Source organism: Nicotiana sylvestris, chromosome 8 (genome assembly GCF_000393655.2).
Source record: "Nicotiana sylvestris chromosome 8, ASM39365v2, whole genome shotgun sequence".
In the NCBI taxonomy this organism is placed as follows: domain Eukaryota; kingdom Viridiplantae; phylum Streptophyta; class Magnoliopsida; order Solanales; family Solanaceae; genus Nicotiana; species Nicotiana sylvestris.
In genome coordinates, this window is record NC_091064.1 from 185,956,349 (window position 1) to 185,984,114 (window position 27,766).

The following is a 27,766-nucleotide window of genomic DNA, read 5'->3' on the forward strand; positions in this document are numbered from 1 at the left end:
ACTTTGCAACCAATCCGTCGTCCATCTACTTATAGCAACAAAGAAGGCCAACTCATTCGAGGTATTAATATTGCTTATTTTTTAGCTTATTCGGTTTAGAATTATACTTGTTGATGCCAAGAACTATATATGAATATGATTTAACTTAGCTGGAATGACAGTGGATAGATAGCATTCATTTCACAGATGTTTGAACTGTTTGAACAATTGACGACGGGGGCAGATTTTTGTATTATTACGCTTTGCAAACTTCTAAAGGGGAGGGGGGGGATGGCAGATTTTTGAATGAAAAGGCTACTCAGTTACATGCATGAACTTCATCTTTCTTTCTTATCATGAACTTCACCTTGAAAGTTAGACTGCCCTGCTGATTTCTCCATTGGTTGCACAGATGCAATAGCTCAATCCCTAGTTGGTTTTAGTGCATCAGTAACCGTCATATTTGCACCTATACCAGTTGGTTTTATTGCCGCTCCTATAACATGTCCTGACAGTGCTAATGCCTTATCATAGATTGCACTATTAACAGCTTTAGGACCTTGACAATCCCATCTGGACTGCCTATGTGTTTAACCAAATTTGCACCATTTTGAACATGTCCTGCCCCTCCTTGACAATTCTGCCCAGAAACAACAATAACTGCTTCAGCACTAGCCTTCAAAGCAACAGCTGGGAGTTTGAGTTTCAATGGACCTGCTGCATTACCTACTGATATTCCTTGATTATCAGTAGTTAAATCCAACACTTGCATATCTGCTCGATCACCAACTTCCTTTCGCCCAGCAGTAGCCACAAAACTTTGTTTTCCTCCTTCATTTTGCAAAAGTTGCTGATTTTCTACTGTTAAGAATTTGTTTGGAGATGGCGGACCATTTAGCTGGTTGAATCATTTATCCTGCTTCATGAGCCACTTGTGTTTCTTAAAAAAAGAAAAGGTCCTTAGCTTCTAGATTGATTGTGCTATTTAAGGATGAACTATGTGACTTGAGTGATCAATTAAGTTATGAGAATAATCGGTCATATATATCTGAATGACTTGTACTGAAGAACATGAGTGATCCATAATGAAGATGGGACTGTTCTTTTAATTTGCTACGAAATAAACGAGTAATTACTTGCCAGTAGTCAAAATCAGATACAATGGCTCCAAGCAATTACTTGCCAGCTTTCTGCATTCTCTTGTTCCTTGTAGCAGCCACCAATATTGCTTCTGCAAACAACAGTTATGGAAATGGATCTAATTTGCTTGTTCCTAAACCGTAGTATGTTCAGTTGTTGGTTATAATGTTGTTTTTCGTAATAGCATATTCTGTTGTTGTTTTGGTTCAATAGCTGTCAGACATAATATTGTTTAGGTAATGTTGTTTTGGTTCAGTAGTTGTCAGCCGTAGTAGGTTCTACATAGTTGTATTTACAAATGAATATGTGGTTGCATTAATCCTAGAGTAGACAGTACCGGAGGCATCAACATTTGAGACTCCATGTTTCTTGTATTGCTTATCAACTGAATTTGTGCTTGAAGCTGCTTTAAGTACTTTATGACTCAATTATCCTAAAAATTTTGTTTAATTATTTCTCGTTGTCTTTTGTAGGTGTAGTGATTGCGGATGAAAGCAGTAACGAAGACCTTACTTGAGTGTTGTTGATCGTTGTTAGACTTTCTATTATTAGGTTCAAGGATATTTTAGTTTAGAATTTTTTGTATGCAAACTCATCTATTTTGACTTTTGAATTGTTGACCAAACAATGTATTCATATTTTGTTTTTGTACATGGATAATGCTAGTTGGATATGGTGTAAACAATTTCATAGAATAGGAAAATATTTCTCATTTTGCTTCCATAAATTTTGGAAATTATAATTTGTTGCAATAGAGAATATAACCGTTCCAATAGACCTAGCAAATAATAAGAGCAACCCTTAATAACCATTCCAATATGTTACAATATCTGTTGCAATAGGGTATTGATAAATGTTCCAATTGTCACGACCCGAATTTTTCATCCTCGGGAGTCGTGATGGCGCCTACTAGTGAAAGCTAGGCAAGCCAACCAACTGAACTATCTACCTTGTTTCCATTTTTAATCCGATAACAGTTAAGAGCCAACAATTAGATAACAAAAGAATTGAATAAGCGGAAGGCTGCATTGTAAAGTTTTAGTAATACTGCTAATACCAATCCATAACAAATCTACCCAAGAATGGTGTCACAACTTCACAGGCAGTCTAGGAGTACTACAAATAAAATCTGAAAGAATAAATACAGCACTGTCTCTGGAAATACATGAAAGAAACAGGAATAGTAGATAGAAGGAGATGCCAAGACCTGCGGACGCCTGCAGGACTACCTCGGGTCGCCTGATGAACAAGATACAACAATCTCACTGCGGTCCGAAGTCTACAGCACTGGGATCTGCACAAAAGAGTGCAGAGTGTAGTATCAGCACAACCGACCCCTTGTGCTGGTAAGTGCCAAGCCTAACCTCGGCGAAGTAGTGACGAGGCTAGGACTAGACTACCAAATAAACCTGTGCAATATAGCATAAAAAAATAATAGGAAGCAGATAACAATGATGGCAACAATGATCAACCGATGATATAAAAAGGAGGCAACAAGAATATCATAAATGTTTCTCAATAAATAATAAATATAAGTGCAATCAATTAATCAAATCTTTCAAATATAAATTTTTCTCCTATAAATCTTTCAAGTAATAATCTTAAGATAATATGCTTTTCAATAAATATATTTCAAATATATTTCCTTCAAATAAATATCATTCAAATAAGCATTTTTCGAATATAATTCTTTCGAGTAAAGGTCACCTTGTGATGCCTCATTTCACTTAACATAAAGTAGAGTACAAATTCCAACCCAATTAAGAAATCAATAAGAAAAGATGAAGTTATTTTTAGAAATCATTTGATAAAGAAGATACCCTTTTCAATTAAAGTACAATATCGAATGAATCATTACCTTTAATACGAGAAATCAATAAATCAAAACATAGTAGACATTCCTTTTTAAGTAAAGTACAACCTCAAACGGTTTAAGGAAAATTTAGTTGAGAAATCAATTGAGTTAAAAATGTAACAATTATTGAAATTTGGAGTATTGAACACAAAAAAGGGTAAAAACGGAATATCAAGAGAATTATAAAGGAATCAAAATCCAACCACTAACAAGAATAAGGAAAACAAAGGCAGATTTCACTTTCTTTTCACATCTTGTCTCAGGCGTGCAACCCGATCCCATTTCCTGTATCTCGTGGCAGGCATTCCACCCGCTCCCATTTCATGTATCTCGTGGTAGGCGTACCACCCGCTCCCATTTCATTATATCTTGTGGTAGGCGTACCACCCGCTCCCAGTTACAAGCCAACAATAATCACAAGGAATCCCGGCAAGGGAACAAGAGCAATATAACAACTTCCCAGCAAGGGAACAATGATATTTCAACAACATCCCGGCAAGGGAACGATACTATCAAAACAAACATCCCGCAAGGGAACAATACTATCAAAACAAATATCCCGGCAAGGGAACAATGGTGATAAATAACATATGAAGCGCAATAAACCACAACGGAGTCATAACAATTATAATACAAGACTTACGGACATGCTTGACACCAACGTATAGATACTCGTCACCATGCATGTACGGCGTACTCTACAATTAACATGTAGCAAATAAGACACAACTCCTAATCCCTCAAGCTAAGGTTAGATCAAACACTTACTTCGCTTTGCAACCAATTCAAAATTCCAACAAGCCTTTGCCTCGCGAATTCGTGCCCGAAATTCTCAAATCTAGTCATAAACAATTCAATTCAATCAATAAAAATTATAGGAATTAGTCTGATATGAAATTCTACATTTTCCATCAAAAATTCGAAATTGCACTAAAAATTCGCCCGTGGGGCACACGTCACGAACCCCCAACAAAAATCATGGAATATGAAACCTCATCCAACCACGAGTCCAACCATACCAATTTTACCAAAATCCGACATCAACTCGACCCTAAAATCTTCAAATTAAACCAAGAGAGTTTTCAAAAATTTTCCAACTAAAATCACCAATTAAATGCCAAAACTAGTAATAGATTCGGGTAATCTAACCAAAATTAAGTTAAGAATACTTACCCCGTTGTTTTCTCTGAAAATCTCTTGAAAATCGCCTATCCCTAATGTTCGTCCCATTTTCAAAACATAACATTCTGTCCAGCACTGTTCACGTGTACTGTTTATGGACACTGTTCATGGGTACTGTTCACATGTTGTAAAAAAAAACCAGTAGCTGTCCAAAAAGAAAATTCAGCAGCCTTTTTATATCTGTTAACCTTTCGAAATCCATTCGAGGCCCTCGGGACTTCAACAAAATACACCAACAAGTCCTAAAACATGATACAGACTTAGTCGAGACCTCAAATCGCATTAAATAATGCTAAAACCGTGAATCACACCCCAATTCAAGCCTAATAAAACTAAGAACGTTCAACTTCTATATTCGATGCAAAAACCTATCAAATCAAGTCCGATTGACTTCAAATTTTTCACACAAGCCATAAATGACATAACAAAGCTATGAAAATTTTCAGAACTGGATTTCGACCACGATATCAAAAAGTCAAATCTCCGGTCAAACTTGAGAAATCTTTAACCTTAGATTTCTAGATTCCGTTAAATGGTGATAATTTGATCTAGGGACCTCCAAATTCGATTTCGGGCATATGACCAAGTCCCAAATCAAGATACGGAACTACCGGAATGGTCAAAACTTTTATCCGGGTTCGTTTTCCCAAAATATTGACCGAAGTCAACTCAGTTGAGTTTTAAAGCTCTAGTTCACAATTTAATCCATTTTTCACATAAGAACCTTCCGGAAAATTATACGGACTGCACACACAAGTCGAGGATTTATTGATAGTGCTTTTAAAGGTTTTATAATACCGAGATAATTATTTAAATTAAAGATGACATTTTGGGTCATCACATTCTCCACCTCTAAAACAAACGTTCGTCCTCGAACGTACTAAGAATTATTCTCATATTACCAAATTGATGATTTACTTTTACATAATTATTGGCGGTTGATCCCACATTACCGCATTCGACATAAGTCCGACAATACCATTTTAATTGAGATTATTTCCTTTATTCATATTTGTAAAATTTGAGACCAAATTTCTTACACTCCAATCATTTCTAGAAAGGTCCGATTTTTCACGTCAACACACGATATTAGTCCCGTCTAGCTATAGCAACTCGTGCCTATGCACCCATCAAATACGAGGTATTATATTCTCCCCGACTTCGGGTCATTCGTCCTCAAATGAGAAGTAGAGTCTGTCCTCAAACACATAATGTAACTTATCTCTTTCTTTGCACATCTCAATATCCCAAATTTTTCTAACTCCCAAATTTTGCAGAAATTTCGGCAGTGTCTCCCCTATAATTGGGCCTATCCACCTGTCAGAGTAACACCAAAACAACTCCTAACAACATGTCCACAACCCAACAAGGCACCATAAAGTATATATCAATAACACTGATCTCCACATTACAAGCACTACATTATCACCATGATAACTTGACATAAAATGCATCATATGTATGACCATAATCACATCTCTTGTCTTAATGGTTGTTCATAATAGATTACAGCATCGCCAATTAACTTCATGTTAATAAAATTTCGTTTTAAACCTCCAGTTTACTAACAACAAGGCATGAAGATCTTATAATTAGACGAGTCACAATTTAACGCCATATGCGCTCTCACCTCGTAGGCTAAAACTCAATAGTTACAATACAATTTGGCAAATTATGCACAAAGATATTCATACAAGAATTTTCAAATAAGCCTCATAAGCATGTGTCCGTACAAGTACTATATTACAAATTTTAATTTCACAAAGGGAGAATTAAAACACATAAACTTTTTACACAAGGACCTCGTCCTTATATAACATCCACCGCAACTTGTAGTCCGATTTGAATATTTCACATCATATAAAAATACGAGGATCTCATCCTCAACTCCGTACACAAGTAATATGCACATTGTGCCAACTGAAATTTTTCATTTCCTTTCTTTCTTCTTCTAAATAATTTCTGCTAAACAAAATCACAACATATAAAGAACCCTCACACTAATAGGGAATAAAATTTGCAATTTAAATCAATTTTTCTGAGATCACATCAAAACCCACATCACAACTATTTTTAGTGACTAACACATAATGATAAACATAGCTATCTCCATATAATCTCCCGACAGGAGTATTCACATAAGTAAATTTAAGATTACGAAGCTCACTCATGAGTAGAGCATATTAGGAGGACTTGCCTCGATACTCATAACCGAATCAAGTTAAGAAAATTTTTCCTTTATAATAACTCAAGATCGTACTTGAAACGACACTATCTGGTGTAGCGACCTCAGCTATACCATAGCAAATATATCAATGGGTCGGGTCTCCACCTCTTAGGCGCCATCTACCCGCTTTTCCTCCACCCCTAATTGGTAGTGTTAGTAGAGTAGTAACTGTAATGGAGTACGTAGATCTCGGATCAAATAAAACTGAAGCATCTCTGCTACAAACCAGAATAGTACCTGTACCTGTACCTCTAATACCTCTACCTCCACCTCTAGCTAATTGAGCGGCTGAACGAGTCCCCCTATGAACCTCCTCACTCTTTCTCTCAGTGGGAAATATAAGAAGAGCATGACGGGTCAAATCATTAAACCTGGTCTTGTACTGAGTAACAGTCATAGAACTCTGCTAGAGACGCACAAACTGCCTCGGGTAGATCTCTCTCCGAGGGACAGGACGAAACTTCTCCAAAATAGCTGAGAAAACTGATCCCAAGTCAAAGCTGATGACCTAACTGGTCTAGCCAAACAATAATCTCTCCAACAAGTCTTGGCGGATCCAGACGAGCGAAAAGTAGCAAAGTCGACCCTATTGGTCTCCACTGTCCCCATGTTCCTGGGAACCTCGTGACAGCTGCCTAAATAATCCTGGGGATCCTCAGAAGATGCACCGCTGAAAGTGGTAGTGAAGGGCTTGGTGAAACTTATCCAACCTCCACATAGCCTCCGAAGACGTAGCTAATCTATCACCGGCCTGTGCTGCTGCTCGGCTGAGGAAGTGGTACGTGACCTCGCCATTCGCGAAAGGACAAGAGTAGAGGTTTCAATTTAGCATTGAGAGAAAAAAATCGCACGATAGAGAAGAATAGAAGTGAAACTTTTCCTAACTCTGTAGCCTTTGGGGGATAAATACAGACATCTCTGTACCGATCCCTCAGACTCTACTAAGCTTGTCTGTGAACTGTGAGATCCATGTAACCTAGAGCTCTGATACCAACTTGTCATGACCCAGATTTCCCGCCCTCAGTAGTCGAGATGGAGCCTACTAGTGAAAGCTAGGCAAGCCAACCAATTGAACTATCTACCTTGTTTCCATTTTTAATCCGATAACAGTTAAGAGCTAACAATTAGATAACAACAGAATTGAATAAGCGGAAGGCTGCATTGTAAAGTTTTAATAATACTGCTAATACCAATCCATAACAAATCTACCCAAGACTGGTGTCACAACTTCACAGACTGTCTAGGAGTACTACAAATAAAGGTCTGAAAGAATAAATACAACACTGTCTCTGGAAATACATGAAAGAAATAGGAATAGTAGATAGAAGGAGATGCCAAGACCTGCAGACGCCTGCAGGACTACCTCGGATCGCCTGATGAACAAGAAACAACAATCTCACTGCCGTCCGAAGTCTACAGCACTGAGATCTGCACAAAAGAGTGCAGAGTGTAGTATCAGTACAAAGACCCCATGTGCTGGTAAGTGCCTAGCCTAACCTCGGCGAAGTAGTGACGAGGCTAGGACCAGACTACCAAATAAACCTGTGCAATATAGCGTACAAAAATAATAGGAAGCAGATAACAATGATGGCAACAATGATCAACCGGTGATATAAAAAGGAGGCAACAAGAATACCATAACTGTTTCTCAACAAATAATAAATACAAGTGCAATCAATTAATCAAATCCTTCAAATATAATTTTTTCTCCTATAAATCTTTCAAGTAATAATCTCTAAGATAATATGCTTTTCAATAAATATATTTCGGATATATTTCCTTCACATAAATATCTTTCAAATAAGCATTTTTCGAATATAATTCTTTCGAGTAAAGGTCACCTTGTGGTGCCTCATTTCACTTAACATAAAGTAGAGTACAACTTCCAACCCAATTAGGAAATCAACAAGAAAAGATAAAGTTATTTTTAGAAATCATTTGATAAAGAAGATACCCTTTTCAGTTAAAGTACAATATCGAATGAATCATTACCTTTAGTACGAGAAATCAATAAATCAAAACATAGTAGAAATTCCTTTTTAAGTAAAGTACAACCTCAAACGGGTTAAGGAAAATTTAGTTGAGAATTCAATTGAGTTAAAAATGTAACAATTGTTGAAATTTAGAGTATTAAACACAAAAAGGGGTAAAAATAGAATATCAAGAGAATTATAAAGGAATCAAAATCCAACCACTAATAAGAATAAGGAAAACAAAGGCAGATTTCACTTTCTTTTCACATCTTGTTGCAGGCGTGCAACCCGATCCCATTTCCTGTATCTTGTGGCATGCGTGCCACTCGCTCCCATTTCATTATATCTTGTGGTAGACATACCACCCGCTCCCATTTCATTATATCTTGTGGTAGATGTACCACCCGCTCCCATTTCATTATATCTTGTGGTAGGCGTACCACCCGCTCCCAGTTACAAACCATCAATAATCACAAGGAATCCCGGCAAGGGAACAAGAGCAATATAACAACTTTCCGGCAAGAGAACAATGATATTTCAACAACATTCCGGCAAGAGAACAATGATATTTCAACAACATTCCGGCAAGGGAACGATACTATCAAAACAAATATCTCGGCAAGGGAACAATACTATCAAAACAAATATCTCGGCAAGGGAACAATGGTGATAATAACATATGAAGCGCAATAAACCACAACGGAGTCATAACAATTATAATACAAGACTCACGGGCATGCTTGACACCAACGTATAGATACTCGTCACCATGCCTATATGGCGTACTCCATAATTAACATGTAGCAATTAAGACACAACTCCTAATCCCTCAAGCTAAGGTTAGACCAAACACTTACCTCGCTTTGCAACCAATTCAAAATTCCAACAAGCCTTTGCCTCGCGAATTCGTGCCCGAAATTCTCAAATCTAGTCATAAACAATTCGATTCAATCAATAAAAATTATAGGAATTAGTCCCATATGAAATTCTACATTTTCCATCAAAAATCTGAAATTGCACTAAAAATCGTCTCGGAACCTGATAGAAATCATGGAATATGAAACCTCATCCAACCACGAGCCCAACCATACCAATTTTACCAAAATCCGATATCAACTCGACCCTCAAATCTTCAAATTAAACCAAGAGGGTTTTCAAAAATTTCCCAACTAAAATCACCAATTAAATGCCAAAACTAGTAATAGATTCCGGTAATCTAACCAAAATTAAGTTAAGAACACTTACCCCATTGTTTTCTCTGAAGATCTCCCGAAAATCGCCTCTCCCTAATGTTCGTCCCATTTTCAGAACTTAACATTCTGTCCAGCACTGTTCACGTGTACTGTTTACGGGCACTATTCACATGCTATAAAAACAAATCAGCAGCTGTCCAAAAAGAAAATTCAGCAACCTTTTTATATCCGTTAACCTTTCGAAATCCACCCGAGACCCTCGGGACTTCAACAAAATACACCAACAAGTCCTAAAACATGATACAGACTTAGTCAAGACCTCAAATCACATCAAATAATGCTAAAACCGTGAATCACACCCCAATTCAAGCCTAATGAAACTAAGAACATCCAACTTCTATATTCGATGCAAAAATCTATCAAGTCAACTCCGATTGACTTTAAATTTTTCACACAAGTCATAAATGACATAACAAAGCTATCAAAATTTTCAGAACTAGATTCCGACCACGATATCAAAAAATCAAATCTCCAGTCAAACTTGAGAAATCTTTAACCTTAGATTTCTAGATTCCGTTAAATGGTGATAATTTTATCTAGGGACCTCCAAATTCGATTTCGGGCATATGACCAAGTCCCAAATCATGATACAGAACTACCGGATTGGTCAAAACTTTTATCCGGGTTCGTTTGCCCAAAATATTGACCGAAGTCAACTCAGTTGAGTTTTAAAGCTCTAGTTCACAATTTAATCCATTTTTCACATAAGAACCTTCCGGAAAATTATACGGATTGTGCACGCAAGTTGAGGATTTATTGATAGCGCTTTTCAAAGTCTTAAAATATCGAGATAATTATTTAAATTAAAGATGACATTTTGGGTCATCACACTAATATATCACAAAAACTGTTGCAATATATCATACAAAACCGTTGCAATAGACTTAAAAAAAATCAATTGTATTATTATACCACGACGGTTTATACCCGTCCCAATAGAAACGAAAACCGTTCCTATAGATAGGACAATGGTAGCAGTCCAAACCGTTACAATACCCCTATCTATGAACACAGTTTTCAAACCGTTGTAAATAACCGTTCCAATAGACCTATTGTAACGCCGAATCTCGGAACGCGTCCAAATCCGTCCCAATAGACCTATAGGGACGGTTAGCGTATCTATTGCATCGGTTTTCGAGGGGTTGCCATAGCTGTACTTTCTAGTAGTGATTTTACAATTTAGCAAAGTAATTCCTTACCTGTTCGGGTAGATCCGGATCTTTTCCAGCCTGTGAAGAAAATCTCGTATCTCTTTGCTCAAACCTGTTTTTTAGATATTTGAATTTAGATTCGGATCACCGAAGAATCATATTCATTTGATATCCGGACCTGTTTTTGACTTTCAATTGAATGAACGTGTCTTCCTCTATTCAGAGCTTTGTATTATATCGAATGTAAATTTTACTCCTCAGCTCCGAGAGGGTCCAGCATTATTCTTCTGACTCCTTCAATCGGATCCGGAATCACCTCGGTTTGGTTTTTGAACCTGTTTTTGGACATCTTATTAATGTCGATTCAACTTACCGTATCTTCTTCTGTTTAAATCCCGGTGCTGTAACGGTTATGCATATAATTCTTGTAGGATAGATAGGAATTTTCGAAGGTTTTCTATCCGCTCGTTCTGTTCCTTAATCTGTTTCTGTAAGGTTAGAACAAAATTTTGCAAATTAAAATTACCTGGTGTATCTGAACCTCCTATTCCGGAACTGTTTCGTACAAATCCATTATAATCAGTTGCGGTACCAATATATCGATGTACATTCTCCATTTTTCTCTGCTTGTTGCTTATATATCATTATCATGGCTATTCTTCCCTTTTTATTTTGCATGATAATGTCATCTCCAACTTGGTTGTCCTCAACTGTGTTGATTGAAAAATTTCGGCCATAATGAAGGTTTAAACTGAAAACAAGCGAATATTAACAAAAAATGTTACTATCTTTGGATGAATAGCAAATTTACTTGAGGTCCCGGCAACGGAACCAAATTGTTTAACCTAAAAAATAATTTTCAAGGTCAAATCAATAATTTTATATGACGGGCCACAAGCAACCGTTCAATCCGAAAGATATAAATTTTCTTTAATGCAACGTGATAGAGAAGTGGAAAATAAATTCAATGACAGATAATATAATAAAAATAAAGCAGAGAATAAAGAAATCGTATTGAATGATCCTTGATAGGATAATGAGCTGAACAGAGCTTGAAGGACCGAACTATGACTAACTTGGGAGCAATATGCTATAAATTATAATGTATAGAATTGTAGAGAAGAAAATTAGATTCCCTTGATGGTGGTAAAAGTTTGTCTATTTATAGGGATAAATCTAAGTAACTATTCTCCTTGAATTATGGATCCATTATGAGCATTTACTCAATGCATCTGTTACTTTTGGAAGACTTGTATCAGCTGTGTAAATGCTGGAATTCCGTAACTGATGAGTTACTTCTGTAACTGATGAGTTAATTCCGTAACTGGTGAGTCAATCCCGTGCCTGTTGAGTCAATCTCGTACCTATTGAGTCAATCCCGTGCCTGTTGAGTCAATCTTGTAGTTGATTGTCTTGTTCTGACCGTTACAATCATTTATTGCATTTATTGTACGTTACATAATTGATTTGTAACTGATGGTGTAATGATGGTAAATCCCATATAATCTGGGATTAATTGATACCTTCCTCGTTTGTAATTATGAGATATTCTCCCGCACCTGATCCAGACTATTTTACGATGATCAGTTCCGAGAATAACAGGCACGGTACAAATATGTTCGGTCCCGGGGGTATTTCACATATCATCTTTACCTGTTATTCTTCACTTTTCTTCAAACTTTACTGACACGTGTCGCCATTTCATAGACTCACGTGGCGAGTCTATTTTTTACTAATAAAAGAAGTAATGTACAACGTTCTGAATGGGTACGAGGTAGATGACGAACAAGTGCATTGGGAAATAAATTAATCCAGCCATAATTAGCCTCTAACCTATCTAAGCGTTCTAGAATTGTGGCGGAAGGCCCAAGGTTTACTAATTTGCAATAATTAAGGCAATTTAAAAAGTGATCAACTCGAGTATTATTTAAGTGTCGTCCCCCAAATTTTTCGGAAGCATGTGTAACTTCATTAAGATCACCCCACCAACCAAGGACCATGGTAGTGGTCCGAAATGCATTTAAGAGTTTGTCAGAGAATTTGTCTGTGTTAAAATAGGACTAGCATAAATTGGAGAGAATAATTTTTTTTAGTAAGAGATAATACCTCCACCATGCAATGAACCTGGTTAGTGATAGCTACCCCTTCCACAAGTAGAAGATTTTCATCCCAAAGGACGGCAATGCCACCAGAGTTCCCTTCAACCGCTACGGAACCCATACTAATAAAATTAAAATCATTACGTAAAGGTAGGTGGTCCATTAGGTGAATTTCTATAAGAGCAACTAACGCAAGGTGATGATAGTCTAATAAGGAGCAAAAATTCCGCCGGAAGTCTGGCGAGCGAGCACCCCTACAGTTCTATATAATGAACTTCATATTTGGGTTATTGGAGGGTAGGGGTGACGCTGGAACCTTGGGGTTCACTGGTGGATTCGGGGTATTTGCAGCCGTACCCTATTTTATGCCACCTTTTAACCTATACCCTATTTTGAAAAACTATTGATTTCGTAACCAACTAACAAAAAATCCGTAATAATATGACCATTATACCCCTTCCAAAACAATATAAAAGTTGCATCAAGCATACCCAGATTCAAATTCTAGATCTCCTCCGTATCTCCTCCATCAGTCCGTCTCTCTTGAGATCGCCTCTCGCAACTAGATTCAAATTCCAAATTCAAATTCAAATACATTGTAAGTATTCAAATTCATCTCTAGAATTCAAAATAGTTTTTGAATTATATGTTTTCTGATTGATTGATTGAAGTTGTTTGACGAACTTCACTGATATGCTGAATTTGTATTCTAAATCTATTTGACGATGAATTCTAACATTCTAATCCGACAAATATGCTAAAAAATTATATTAAAACATTATATGAGTGTTTTAATATTTAAAACACCTATGCACAAAAAACTTCGGCATAGGTGCTAAAGTTTTTTAGTTAACATTTAAAAACTTTAGCGGGATGAGCTGAAGTTTTCCTCCTACACTGGTTAAAAAAATAAAACATAAATTAAAATTTCATATTGCACAAAAAACTTCGGCACATGTGCTAAAGTTTTTTAGTTAATCTGTAAAAACTTCGGCTAATGGAGCTGAAGTTTTTCTCCTGCACTATGTATTTTATTTTCATTTTTTGGAAAAACTTCATACCAAAAAAATAAAACATCAATTAAAATTTCATAATGCACAAAAAACTTCGGCATAAGTGCTGAAGTTTTTTAGTTAATATTTAAAAACTTCATCAAGAGCAGCTGAAGTTTTCCTCCTGCACTGTCTATTTTATTATTATTTTTTGAAAAACTTCATACCAAAATATGCTTAATATTCGGATTAGTTTTTGTTAATTCCTGCTGAAGTTATATAGTTCATTTCCTCTGCTTTTTTCGAGTTTGAATAGAATTAATATTAAAAAAACGCATAAAAAACTTTAAAAAAAACTAAATATTTCATTAAACATCAAAAAAGATACATTAAATTACATAAATAACAAAAAGAAAAACTAATCGTACATATCATCATCATCATCATCATCGTCGTCACTACCAGATGGACGAGCTGAAGTTTTCCTCCTACACTGGTTAAAAAATAAAACATAAATTAAAATTTCATATTGCACAAAAAACTTCGGCACAGGTGCTGAAGTTTTTTAGTTAATCTGTAAAAGCTTCGGCTAATGGAGCTGAAATTTTTCTCATGCACTATATATTTTATTTTTATTTTTTGGAAAAACTTTATACCAAAAAAATAAAACATCAATTAAAATTTCATAATGCACAAAAAACTTCGGCATAAGTGCTGAAGTTTTTTAGTTAATATTTAAAAACTTCAGCAAGAGGAGCTGAAGTTTTCTTCCTGCACTGTCTATTTTATTATTATTTTTTGAAAAAACTTCATACCAAAAAATGCTTAATATTAGGATTAGTTTTTGTTAATTCCTGCTGAAGTTATAAAGTTCATTTCCTATGCTATTTTTCGAGTTTGAATAGAATTAATATTAAAAAAACGCAGAAAAAACTTAAAACAAAAACTGAATATTTCATTAACATAAAAAAAGATACATTAAATTACATAAATAACATAAATAACAAAAAGAAAAACTAATCGTCCATACATCATCATCATCGTTGTCACTACCAGATGGACGAGCATCTTCATCAGCAAGATTATCAAATCTTGCATACATCACAAGCGTATCAAGCTTGTTGTTAATTTCTTCCAGCTCCCTGTCGTACTTGTGTATGAGCTCATCCAGTTTCAACTCAAAAGCCTCTATAATGTCTTGATTGATTTCTTCCACTATTTTCCTGATGACAGAATCCATTTTTCTCCTTTTTGTATTTTATGTCTGCTAAAATCTATATGTTTGAGTGAATAAACTCACAAGGAATAGTGTGCTTATATAGGGGAATAAAACTTCTGCATGGTATATGAAAAGGCAAAGAGGAATTTTAAACGTTGTCTAATGAAAGCGTGCATAGATGTGATAGGAATGTAATTATTACACTAACACATACCCCCAACGCAATATAATTACTATTTTAATTGTGTAGGTTACTCATGTATACTATGCAATTAATGCTAAAATATGCTCAAGTTTGTTGAATTCATTTGCTAAAACTTCAGCCCAATGTGCTGAAGTTATTTAGTACGTTTCTAAAATCTTCAGCACTTAAGATCTGAAGTTGTTGTCCCTGCATTCATGAATCCCTGACATACAGCTTTTTCAAAAAAATTCAGCTGATATACTGAAGTTATTAAGCTTATTTCTAAAAACTTCTGCACTTAATAAGCTAAAGTTTTCTGTGCAGCATTCATTAATTATGTCATACATCTTTTTCCAAAATATTTCAGCAGAAGATACCTAAGTGATTTAGTTTATTTGTAAAAACTTTAGCACAAACAACCTAAAAATTCTTCTGTTCACTTTCCTAATACTTGCCACTAAAAATGAATCTGCAGGATGACTTCGATTTGCAATGTTATAACTTTCAATGAGAGTTGGACTTCTAATTTCAAATACTTGGATCATGATACAAAACTTGTTCTACTTAATAAGCACATATCATTCAATACTTTCCTGAAGAAAATTAGTGAAGTTGCAAATATTGATTCAACCAGATATGCACTAAAAGTATGGTTTAATATCAAACTAAATATAAGCAAAGGAATGCTTGTAACTTCAGATGAAGAACTCAGTACCTGTATACATTTTCTTACAACTGATTCACCCTACAGGAATTGCCATTTCATCATAAAAAAAATACAACCTTCAGAATCTGCAACATTCAAACAATCTCTTGCATATGCGATAGATTCAGAACCTTTTGAACATGAAGTAGGACAACCAATAATGGAAGTAGACAACGAGCTACAACCTTCTAACATTACAGCTGCTTTAGAATATATAATGCTGCAACAATTACCCCCTCCTCCAATAAATTCAAACCAGTTTGTCGATGACCAAGAAGAAGAAGAACAACTAATAATGCAAATTGACAACCAACACACAATCCAACAAACCTTTTTGTTACCTTCTTCAATGATAAGCAACAATGAAGATGAAGTAAACATGTAGAATATACCGATAACATCAGATAGAATTGAAGAAATTGCTGAAAGTTCTTGTGCTTCTCATAATCAAGAAAAAGGGTGAGGAGAAAGCTGAAAGAATCTCCACCATGTAAAATACTTGGGGACGATGCGTTGCCTGAGGAAGTAAGAGTCAGATCAATTTTTGAGAACAAACAAAACATGATTAAATTTTTCTGCAGCTTGGAGATAAACCAGAAAGTTGAATTCACTGCTGTTAGATCATGTTCAAAGAGATACGAGCTGAAATGCATCGTGGACAAATGTGGTTGGAATGTACTTCTACCAGAATAAAAAATTCCACACTATTCAGGGTGATAAATATCATAACATCCATGAATGCTCGGTTGATGCAAGAAAATCAGATCAGAAGCATGCTACATCAAATTTTATAAGTGAACAAATTATAGAACATGTTCGGGACAAAAAGATAGAGGTTACACCATCCTTTGTAGAAAATGAAATGAAAAAGAAATTTGGAATTGACATTGGTTATCACAAGGCATGACGTGCTATTCAAAAAGTTGTTGCTTGCATAAGGGGGTCACCTGAAGAGAACTACCAGATTCTTCCTTCATACCTACACATAATGGTGTGCAATAACCCAGGAACGTACACAAGCATAAAAAGAGATGCGCAGAATAAGTAACCATCAGCCTAAAGTTTCAAATGTTCCTATTTGAAAAACTTCACACCTTATGATTTGTTTTTTGGTGTTTCACTGTACAGATTTGCTTACATGTTCTTTGCTCCTGTGGCATCAGTAGCTGGTTGGTCCTATTGTAGACCCGTTATTGCAGTAGATGCAACATTCTTAAAGTCCAAATATCGTGGTGTTCTATTTGTTGCTGTATCAAAGGATGCAAACAATCAAATCTTTCCTCTATGTTTTGGTGTAGCAGAATCATAAAAAAATGAGGCATACATTTGGTTCTTCGGGGAAATGAGAAAAGCAATTCAAGTCCGTCGTGAATTGGTTTTCTTGTCAGATAGAAACCAATCGATTGCAAATGGGATTAGAAAAGTTTTTCATGAATCTCACCATGGTATATGCCTCTATCACTTTGAGAAAATTTTAAAGCAAAGACATGCAAAAGCCACGGTAATAAATCTTTTTCAAAGTGCTGCAAGGTCATACAAACGTGAAGATTTTAATCAGTTAATGTCCCAACTCAAAAGTATTGACAAAAAAATATACAATTACATAATGGAAGAGCCTCCAGAGAGATGGGCTCGATCGTGGTTCCCACGGCGACGTTATGATATGCTAACAACAAATATGGTAGAATCAATGAATTCCATTTTACTAAAAGGGAGAGAAATGTCTATTTTAAGAATGTTAGATTTCATCCAAGAAAAGTTAGGAGAGTGGTTTTACGAACGGAGAAAAGAGGCAAATGAAACTTTTCACAGAGTATCAATATGGGCAGAAGAAGAGATGACTAAGAAGATGGACTTGGCTTGTAAAATGTTTGTGAGTATATTTATTAACTTCAGCTTTTTATATCTGTTGCAGTGATTTACTGCTTACATTTAAAAAAATCATACTTTTTCTTTTTGAAGCAACAATACACTAATATAGTTTGTCTTAATTTTTTATTCCTTGTTAGGTGTTCAACCTTGATTCAATGTTGTTCAGAATAAATAGTGAAGGAATCGAATTCATTGTGGACTTAAAGAAGAGAACTTGTGACTGCCTGGAATTCCAACTTGATGAATTGCCCTGTCCACATACAATTGCTGCTATTAATAAGAGATATCTGCAGAAATCTGATTACTGCTTAAATTGGTATTCAAAGGAAACATGGTTGAAAACATATGAAGGACATGTGAATACCGTGGGTGATTCAAAAACCATGGGATATACCACAAAATGTACAATCTGAGATCACAAAACCTCCCGATGTAGAGATTTTACAAGGAAGAAGACAAAAGAAGAGGCATATACCTGTGACTGAATCAGTACCATTCAAGTCTACCAAATGCAGTCGATGTAAACAAGTTGGGCATAACAGAACAACTTGCTTGTCTTCTCCAGCACCTCATCCATATTCAAAGAAACACACTGAAAAATACTCCAACCTTCAATAATCCTTGGTCTGAATTTAGACTTTCATTATTATATGACATATTTGAAATGCGATTTTTTTCATAGGAATAAGAAAAAAGCTCTTGGACTATTTTATATACTGCTAAAGTACAAATCACTCATTCTTGTTGCGCAGGCCTACAAGTTTGGTTGCATTTTAAAAAAGTACGCAATGACTTCTGCGAGAAAAAACTTCAGGTTATAGTATGTGAAATACATATACTTAACACAAACACACACTCACACACATACATACGCGTACAACACACAAAAGAAAGGCATGTACAAACAAAATCTTCAGCATCTATAAGCTGAAGTTATAAAAAATGAACTTAATAACTTCAGCATATTCATTAATGAATATGCTGAAGTAAACAAAAAAGCACAGCATAAAAACATAAAAAAGAATTACAAAAACTAAACATAAAAACCAACTAAGAAGTATAAAGCAAATACCAACAAATAACAAGGATAATGCAATAGAAAGCTAAGAAGAAAGAGGATGAGAATTACATTGATACAAAAAAAGATGAGAACAACACACAAAGTACAAACAAAAATATCAGCTCTCAGGGCTGAAGTTATACAAAATGAACTTAAAAACTTCAGCTCTCTGGGCTGAAGTAAACAAAAAAACACAGCATTAAAACATAAAAAAGGATTACAAACACTTACAATCATCACCACCATCATCATCATCACAGTACTCCTTAATTTCTCTAAATATCTCATCATCATCAATATCGGAGATAACTATAGGGTAGTCAGGCAAAAGACCACTGAATCCAAGGAGATCAATCTTCAACTTGTCGAATTCATCATGCAGCTGACTTTGTTCGACGATTACTCTGTCCATAAGAGAAAGAAGAGTCTTCAGGTTGTTTTGCAGCTTGGAATAGTCGTTCCAGCTAGGAAACTGAAAACTATCAAACTGCTGCACAACCTTGTCGAACAAGGTTGAATAACCTCCACAACTACGTTCCAGGTTAAGCCTGTTCTGGAATGATTCACTGGCAAAGAATTGTGGCCTAATTCTCTCCTAATCAGCCTTTATTTGATCCCACAAAAGCATAAGATTAGCCATCGGTTTGTTATTGTACCACTCAAACTTCAAAGTCTCCCACTTCTGCATGATTTCATCAAAATTAGGCTTCCTACTTCCGCTTTCACCAGACATTTTTTCTTTAACAAAAGCTGAAAGACTAAGGATGAATATAAATTTAAATAAATATGATGGAAGTCTATGAATAACTATAAAATTTTCAAGTGAAATATTGTTAATATAGACAAAGAGTTCACCTAGTCAATTTAATATCTATAAATGTAAAAGTAACTTTTCAGGTGTTTTTACTGTTTTACGTTCAGAGAAATTGAATGAAACAAGATAAGTAGGTGGTAAAACAAGTATGTGGTAAATGCAAAAAGACATGTAACTTCAGCCCTAATAAGCACACAGTTTTTCTATAGTAAAAGAATAACTTCAGCCTGAAAAATAACTTTTCGGATCATTTACTATATGGTGAAACAAATTTAAATGAAAGATGAAGTAGGTGACAAAAGATAAAAAGTAGATACTAAATGTAAAAAAGATAAGTATCAACTTAAAAAAATACCAAAACATGCTGAAGTTTTTGTCATAAGCTTTTTCAAAAACTTCAGCCCAATGTGCTGAAGATTTAGTTCATTTATAAAACTTCAGCACATAATTAGTTGAAGTTTTTCATCGTGCATTCAATAGTTTTGTTGTAAATGCTTTTTCAAAAACTTCAGCTCAATGTGCTGAAGTTAGTTAGTTCATTTCTGACAACTTCAACACTTGATGAGCTGAAGTTTTTCTCTTGGACTCGATAGTTTTTGTCGTAAAGCTTTTTCAAATAACTTCAGCTCCATATGTTGAAGTTATTTAGTTCATTTTTAAAACCTTCAGCACTTAATAAGCTAATTTTTTTATCCTGGACTTGATATTTTTTGTTGTAAAGCTTTTTCAAATAACTTACGCAGAAAAAGCTTAAGTTTTTGTCCTACATTTGACACTTTTGTTATGACTTTTAACCAAAACTTCAGCTTAAAAAGCAGAAGTTATTTACTTCATACTTAAGTTTAGCATATTTGAATCAATCCAAGTATACTAAAAAACTAATTAATGCGAATAGAACAAAAATTTAAAAGACATCACATAAATCACACAAAATTATGTATATTCACACAATCTAATTTTGTTTTCGCTTACATCCTTGAAAAAAAATATTAGTTTTTTGTTTACAAGTTATTCTCTATTCAAAAAATTGACAGAGTGTCTTCATATTTACCATAGACATGTCCTAGTTGCTCTTATTGGGTTTCTTAACAAAATTTCATGAACCTTCACTATGTCTTCAACTGATTCACAAAAGCGGCAATACGAGTACCTTTCTTTACCAACTTGTACGGACCTCTGAATTACATTTGCCATATTATTGCATTTTCCGCATATGTGCATCTGTGAGGGCTCACTAAGTGTGAAAAGCCGTTCATGCAAATTCGCTGCAGCACCATGATCTATAAGACAGTCACCCTCCATTTCACCAAATTTAATTCCACCAAAGCATTTTCTGTCACACACAGGTTGACAAAGTTTAGTACTACGATTTTTTTAGCAACTCCTGTCTTCTTTCATAAGAAAAAAAAAATAAAATGTTGGCAAAGACATGCTTACTGGTGTGCAGTTGGGAATTCGTGGGAAGAAAAGATAATGAAGGAGAAGTCCAAAAAACTTCATATGTGACGGAGAGTGGCCACATCAAATACTCGAGCCCCAGGACAATTTTACTAAATTTAGATTTATCAACTAGTAAAATGAGCAAATTGTCCAGAAGCTCGAGTGTTTGATCTGGCCACTCTCCTTCACATATGAAGTATTTAAACTTTTCCTTCATTATCTTTGCTTCCCATGAACTCCCTGCTACACCCAATAAGCATGTCTCTGCCAATATTTTCTTGTTTTTCTTTGAATATAAATTTAAAGAAATATGATAGAAGTCTATGGATGACAATGAAAATTTTCAAGTGAAGAAATCATTAATATAGCCAAAGAGTATACCTAATCAATTTAATATCTATAAATGCTGAAGATATTATTAACTGTTTTTTGTTCAGGGAAATTGAATGTAACAAGATAAGTAGTTGGCAAAACAAGTAAGAGATAAATGCTAGTAGTTGGTAAATGCAATAAAAAAATAGTAAAAAATAAGGCCACAAAAAGTAGGTGATATAGGTGATAAATGACAAAAAGTAGCTAGAAAATGCAAAAAATATAGCCCAATGTGCTGAAGATTTTTAGTATATTTCTAAAAACTTCAGCCCTTGATAAAGCTGAAGTTTTTGTATTGGATTCAATAGTTTTTGTCGTACAGCTTTTTTCAAAACACTTCAGCACATTCTGCTGAAGTTATTTAGTGTATTTCTAAAAACTTCAGCTCTTGATAAGCTGAAGTTTTTGTATTGGATTCAATAGTTTTTGCGTACAGCTTTTTCAAAACACTTCAGACCAATGTGCTGAAGTTGTTTAGTGTATTTCTAAAAACTTCAGCCCTTGATAGAGCTGAAGTTTTTGTATTGGATTCAATACTTTTTGTCGTACAGCTTTTTCAAAACACTTCAGCACATTCTGCTGAAGTTATTTAGTGTATTTCTAAAAACTTCAGCTCTTAATAAGCTGAAGTTTTTGTATTGGATTCAATAGTTTTTGCCGTACAGTTTTTCAAAACACTTCAGCCCAATGTGCTGAAGTTGTTTAGTGTATTTCTAAAAACTTTAGCTCCCCTAAGCTGAAGTTTTTTTGTTGGATTCAATAGTTTTTTCGTACAGCTTTTTCAAAAAAACTTCAGCTCAACGTGCTGAGGTTTTTTAGTGTATTTCTAAAAACATCAGCATTTGATAAGCGGAAGTTTTTGTCCTTCAGTCGACACTTTTGTTATGACTTTTAAACAAAACTTCAGCTTAAAAAGCAGAAGTCATTTACTTCATGCTTAAGTTTTTTCAACAAAAATGTACCTAAAATTCATAATAAAAGACAAAAACATATTTGTATGAACAAAAGTGAAATAAAAAAAATACTTAATGTATATTCACAAAATACAAATTATGTGCAACCAATCCTCTAATCAAAAAATTCACATACAGTCTATTCAAAATCTCCATAATCACGTCCTTGTTGTTCTTCTGGAGTTTCATAGCCGCTATCTTTTTTCCACTTTCCATGAGCCCAAAGATTGGCAGCCAATTCTCTCCTGAAGGTCAATGACTGACTTTGATCGAAATTGAAGACATCTTCTTTATTCGACCGCATATCAATTAACTTAAGAGCAAATACACCACAATCAACACTACAAAAAGAACATGAAAAATAGTTAACACAAGGGCAAAAAATAATAAACATAAGATGCATGGTAAAACATATGCGAAACACGTACTTGTTAGTCTGATGCGGTGAGCTCATCCACTTAATTTGAAATTTTTCCACAGGACTATCCCCATAAAATTTATTGTGTGCCCCAAATTCCAAGCATTTGAGACAGTGTGGGATCAACCGGGCATAATTTCTGACATGTTCAACCGCACGCTCATATGTTATACTGCCCATGGAATCATACACATATATAATTTTATCTTTAAAGTCCAGAATTCCAAAAAAGTAGTGCGTGGATCTCTGGCCCGTCATTGGCTTAAGTCGAAATGGAAAGAATACTTTTCTGGCAGATGCCCATGAGATACCACAGGAAAGGTCGAGGACTTTTATGTAGTTGGCCACCTTTTTATTCGTTGATTCTTCCTCAAACCAACTAAAGTCCGTAAGTGGCCGAATAACCGCTTCTTCTTCTTCTTCTTCTTGAGCCTGTTGTTTTCCTCTTTCTCTTTGATTTGCTCTTTTTTTGATCCTCCATTCTTTTTTGCTTCCTTTTTCTAATTTTATCCATCTGTTCTTCTGAAGGATGAATACCAGCTAGCTTAGTCATATACTGATCAAAAATTAAATCAGGTACTGCAAATCTTGATTTTGAATAAGCTGGAAGGTGATAGCAATATTTTTTGCGTAAGTAATACATGCCCACATCCATATGTTGCAAATGAATAACAACAAATGATAACATGTGAAAAAACTACAAACAACATGACAAAAACTTAAGCATATTCAATTTGAAGTGTTAGAAAATAATCTAAAAAACTTCAGCATGTTTGATTTAAAAGTTTTGAAAAAAACTAGAGAATGCATGTCAAAAACTTCAGCACGATTAGGCTGAAGTGTTAGCAAATAAGCTAAAAACTTCAGCATTTTAGTATGAATAAAGCTGAAGTTTTCCAAATTACAGTACAAAAACTTTACTATAAAAAATAAGCTAAAGTTTTGGGAAATACAGTTGAAAACCAATTCAAAAAACAAACTTAATAACTTACTTCATCCGCAAGATCAGAGTTAGGATCCAAAAGCTCGGTAAAGAATGATATTCGAATATCAATTCCAGCTAATCTGAATGGATTGGAATCATATTCACTGGCATCCATCTCCAACCACTCTGTAAATCTTTGCATCAATCCACTGTCTTGATTAACATAATGGAAGGGACACCTTCGTATATTCTTTCCTACTTTCCAATCTTGCCCCCTTTCCTTTCGTTTATGAACTACGTAAGGAGATCTCAACCAAATACTCTCCATACGAATCTTTTTTCCTTTTTTTTTCTGGTTTTCCTTTTGCTTGCTCTTCCTGCTGTTCCATCATAACTAACTGTTGCTGTTCACTAGCAGGGGGAGAAACCACAGCCATAGTGGCAGATACTTGACCAACTCCCTGCTGTTCACGATGTTTTTGTCTCTCTTCACGAACAATAACAGCAGCAGAATTACCTTCTGAATCAGTCCCTTGTGTACTGCCAAGTGAAAATGAACATAAATTGAAGTTGGGGATATCACTGGTGTCACACATAGGAGAACTGAAAATCTTCATTCTCTTAGGATTTAGAAGAAGTTGCGATGCATCAGATGATATCGGCAAAAGCAAGGAAAATATAAACATAAATAAAACTGATACAAAACACACATTAGGCAAAAAAATAACTTGTAATCGAATTACAGAAAATAACTACCTGGTCTAAGTGTTGAGACACAGATGGTGTTTGCATTCCAACATATCCATTTCCTTTACCTTCAGATATGCATGTATCTTCATGCGAAAAAAATAAAAAAAAATATAAATAATACTGACTAAATTTTGTAAAATAATACCAACACACTTCACACCTGTCTGTGAGGCAACAGGTGTGAATAAATGTATTTCTCCTTTTTGATATAGCTGCATAAGCTCACCAAATTCTTTTTGAGTTGCCTCGAGTCTTTCTGAAAAATCATTCAAAAACACAACAAAGAAAATAAAATATGTAAAATTTCAAACTGTAAAAGATATACTTCGATCAAATGTAATAAATTCATGATCTATAGAATACCTTGACGTTTGTCTTCCGCTGTGGTTTCCCCAGGCTGCATGCCTTTCTTGATATCAGCATTTCCAGCTTCATTCAATTGTGCACCAACGTCGAGGAGCATTGGAGTATTATCTGGAAGGTTTTTCTCAACTCTACCTTCATTTAATTCAGCATCATCAGAGACTTTTTGAGTTGTCTCAATTGAAGCACAACTAGTTTCAACTTTCACTACATATTCATAAAGAGGGGAAATAGATCAACTAGTTTTTCTATATATATAACATAGTAAAAATTTATACCTGTAGTGAATATTTCACTACAAGACATTATCAAAAAGATCAGTTAAAACTCCAATCTCTAAGAAGGCTGAAGTTCGACAGTTACAAAAACAAAAACTTTAGCTCTACAGCTGAAGTTCAACAGCTACAAAAAAAAATCTTCAGCTGAAGTTTTGTTTCATTTTTTGTGTTTTTTTGTTATATATTTTTATGAACTATTATAAACTTCACACTTTATACATGTAGTAACAATTTCCTGCGTATCACCACCTAAAATTTCCTTGCAAATAGCTAGTGCTCCATCAAACAAATTGCCCTGTCCATTATCGCTTTCCAAAGAACAACTCGCTGCTTGTTTTTCAGTACCAACAACTTGATCATCTACACCTTGTTGTTGAACATATTCAACGCATTCACCAGTCGCTTCCTTACGTGTAGCATTATCTTCTGCGACTTTACGCGATGGATCATGAGCAGCATGTTCTTCAACTTGATTATCTGCACATTGCTTGCTTCCAACATTCTCAGTTGCTAACTGTTCTTCATCCTTTACATCTCTGCTCAATATATTAGCACTGGAACGTTCCTCTTCAACTTGTTTCTGAACATGTTGATCGCCTTCAAAAGATGCTTCCTTACGTGTAGCATTTACATCTGCAACTTTATCTGATGCATTAATATCCGATGGAGGTTCGTAACAGTCAATCACCCTATCATATTCTCGATGGTTACTCAAATCAAAATTTCCATCGCCCATTTCATTTGATTTGTTGAAAATCTAAAACAATTGTTCAAACTTCTCATCGAAATATTCCTAGAAAAAAATTACTAACAATGATTAATCTGAATAACATCAGCAGAAATAAAAGACTTCTCTATAAATTAGCTTACCTTCACTTTTACAAAAATCGCATCAACAATAGCAGATCGCTCATCCTTTTTAAACTTATCGAAAACTTCGTTCACGATCGTGCTTCTTTTTTTTCAGCATGCCTTTGAACCTCTGTCGTTAACCTCTAGAATAGATAAACAACAAAAATTCAGATATAGAAGAAAACTTCAGCTCAAAAACATGTTGTACTTTCACAAAAACAAAACCAAAAAACTTCAGATCAAAACTTACAGAACATATTATCTCAAGTAATTCATTGTCATCAAAGTCAGATGTAGAACAGGTAGAACGACTCTGGGTACGAGATAATTCGCCAATAAAAGGAGTTCGATTCGGTTCTTTTGATCGACTCCGACTACGTGGTGATTCACCAATGACAAGAATTCGATTCGCTTCTTTTGATCGACTCAGAGTACGTGGTGATTCACCAGTTGAAGGAACTACATTAACTACCTTTGAATGAATTAAAGGCATTGAATTCAATTTCTTTTCTGTAGGAATTATATCCAATACCCTAAAGTCGCGATATCTCTGTTTAATAAAAAAAAGTATATTATGAGGAGAAAAAAACTAATATATCAACATATTAACACAAAGACAAAAAAAAAAGTAACTTACTTCATGAGTATTGAACATATGATAAAGTTCAGCAAATTTAGGCTCTCCCACACATACATAACGTAACATCCTGGAAACCTGAGGGGTATCAAGGTACTCATCCTCTCTTATATACCTCTCCCGAACATCTGGGAAGCGCTCATAGAACCAAGCACATAACAGATATGGAAATCCACCAAGTTTATACTCAGTTGTATGTAATTTGTTCTGCTTGTCCAATGCATATTTCAGTGAATAAATGAGCTTCTCATAAGCCACATTACCCCAAGGATATTCAGCACAAACCTTATCATCTTCAACAATAGATGCATACTCCTCCATCACACATGACTCGGTATTTTTCCCAAACAAAATAGACTCTACAACAAGAATTTCCATAAGCTTAACAACATCATCATCACTCTCGCATACATGTACGTCATTCACAGCATTCTTTGAAATTTCATTGCGAGTCATAAAACTTCGAATATCCTTCAAAGTCACACCCTTTGGACTTACCAAAATACCGCTTCAGAATATTACTCTCTCGATTAATTGGTTTTTCAACATTATGTGTTGTGATCCGCAAACCACACATAATGTGAAAGTCTTCAAGGGTGAAGGAAACATTATGACTAAAAATCTTGAAACTAATGGAGTCTCGATCATTGGTGAATATTCGAGAAAGACACAGACAATGAACCAACTTCATGCTGCATTGGAAATTCTCCATAGCCATAATGTATTGAAATGTACCATTAGTAAGCTTATCCCGTTGTGTAGGAGTCAAGAAAGTTGCAATTAATTTCTTCAAATCATGGTTCCCCTTCCAGTAACCCTTACAGTTAAACCAATCTCCAAACTCAAAATATCTTTGCCCTGGTCATGTAGGTGGAAGAGCAGGGACATAAGGACGTGGGGGTATTACAGGTTGTCTAGGTGCTTTGCCTACTTTAGCTGCATTAGGATCTTTAGGTGCTTTGGGAGCCATCTGTTCAAAAAAAGTAAAAGTTACAAAAAATAACATCAGGACATTATCAAAAAGATCAGTTAAAACTTCAATACCTAAGAAGGCTGAAGTTCGACAGTTATA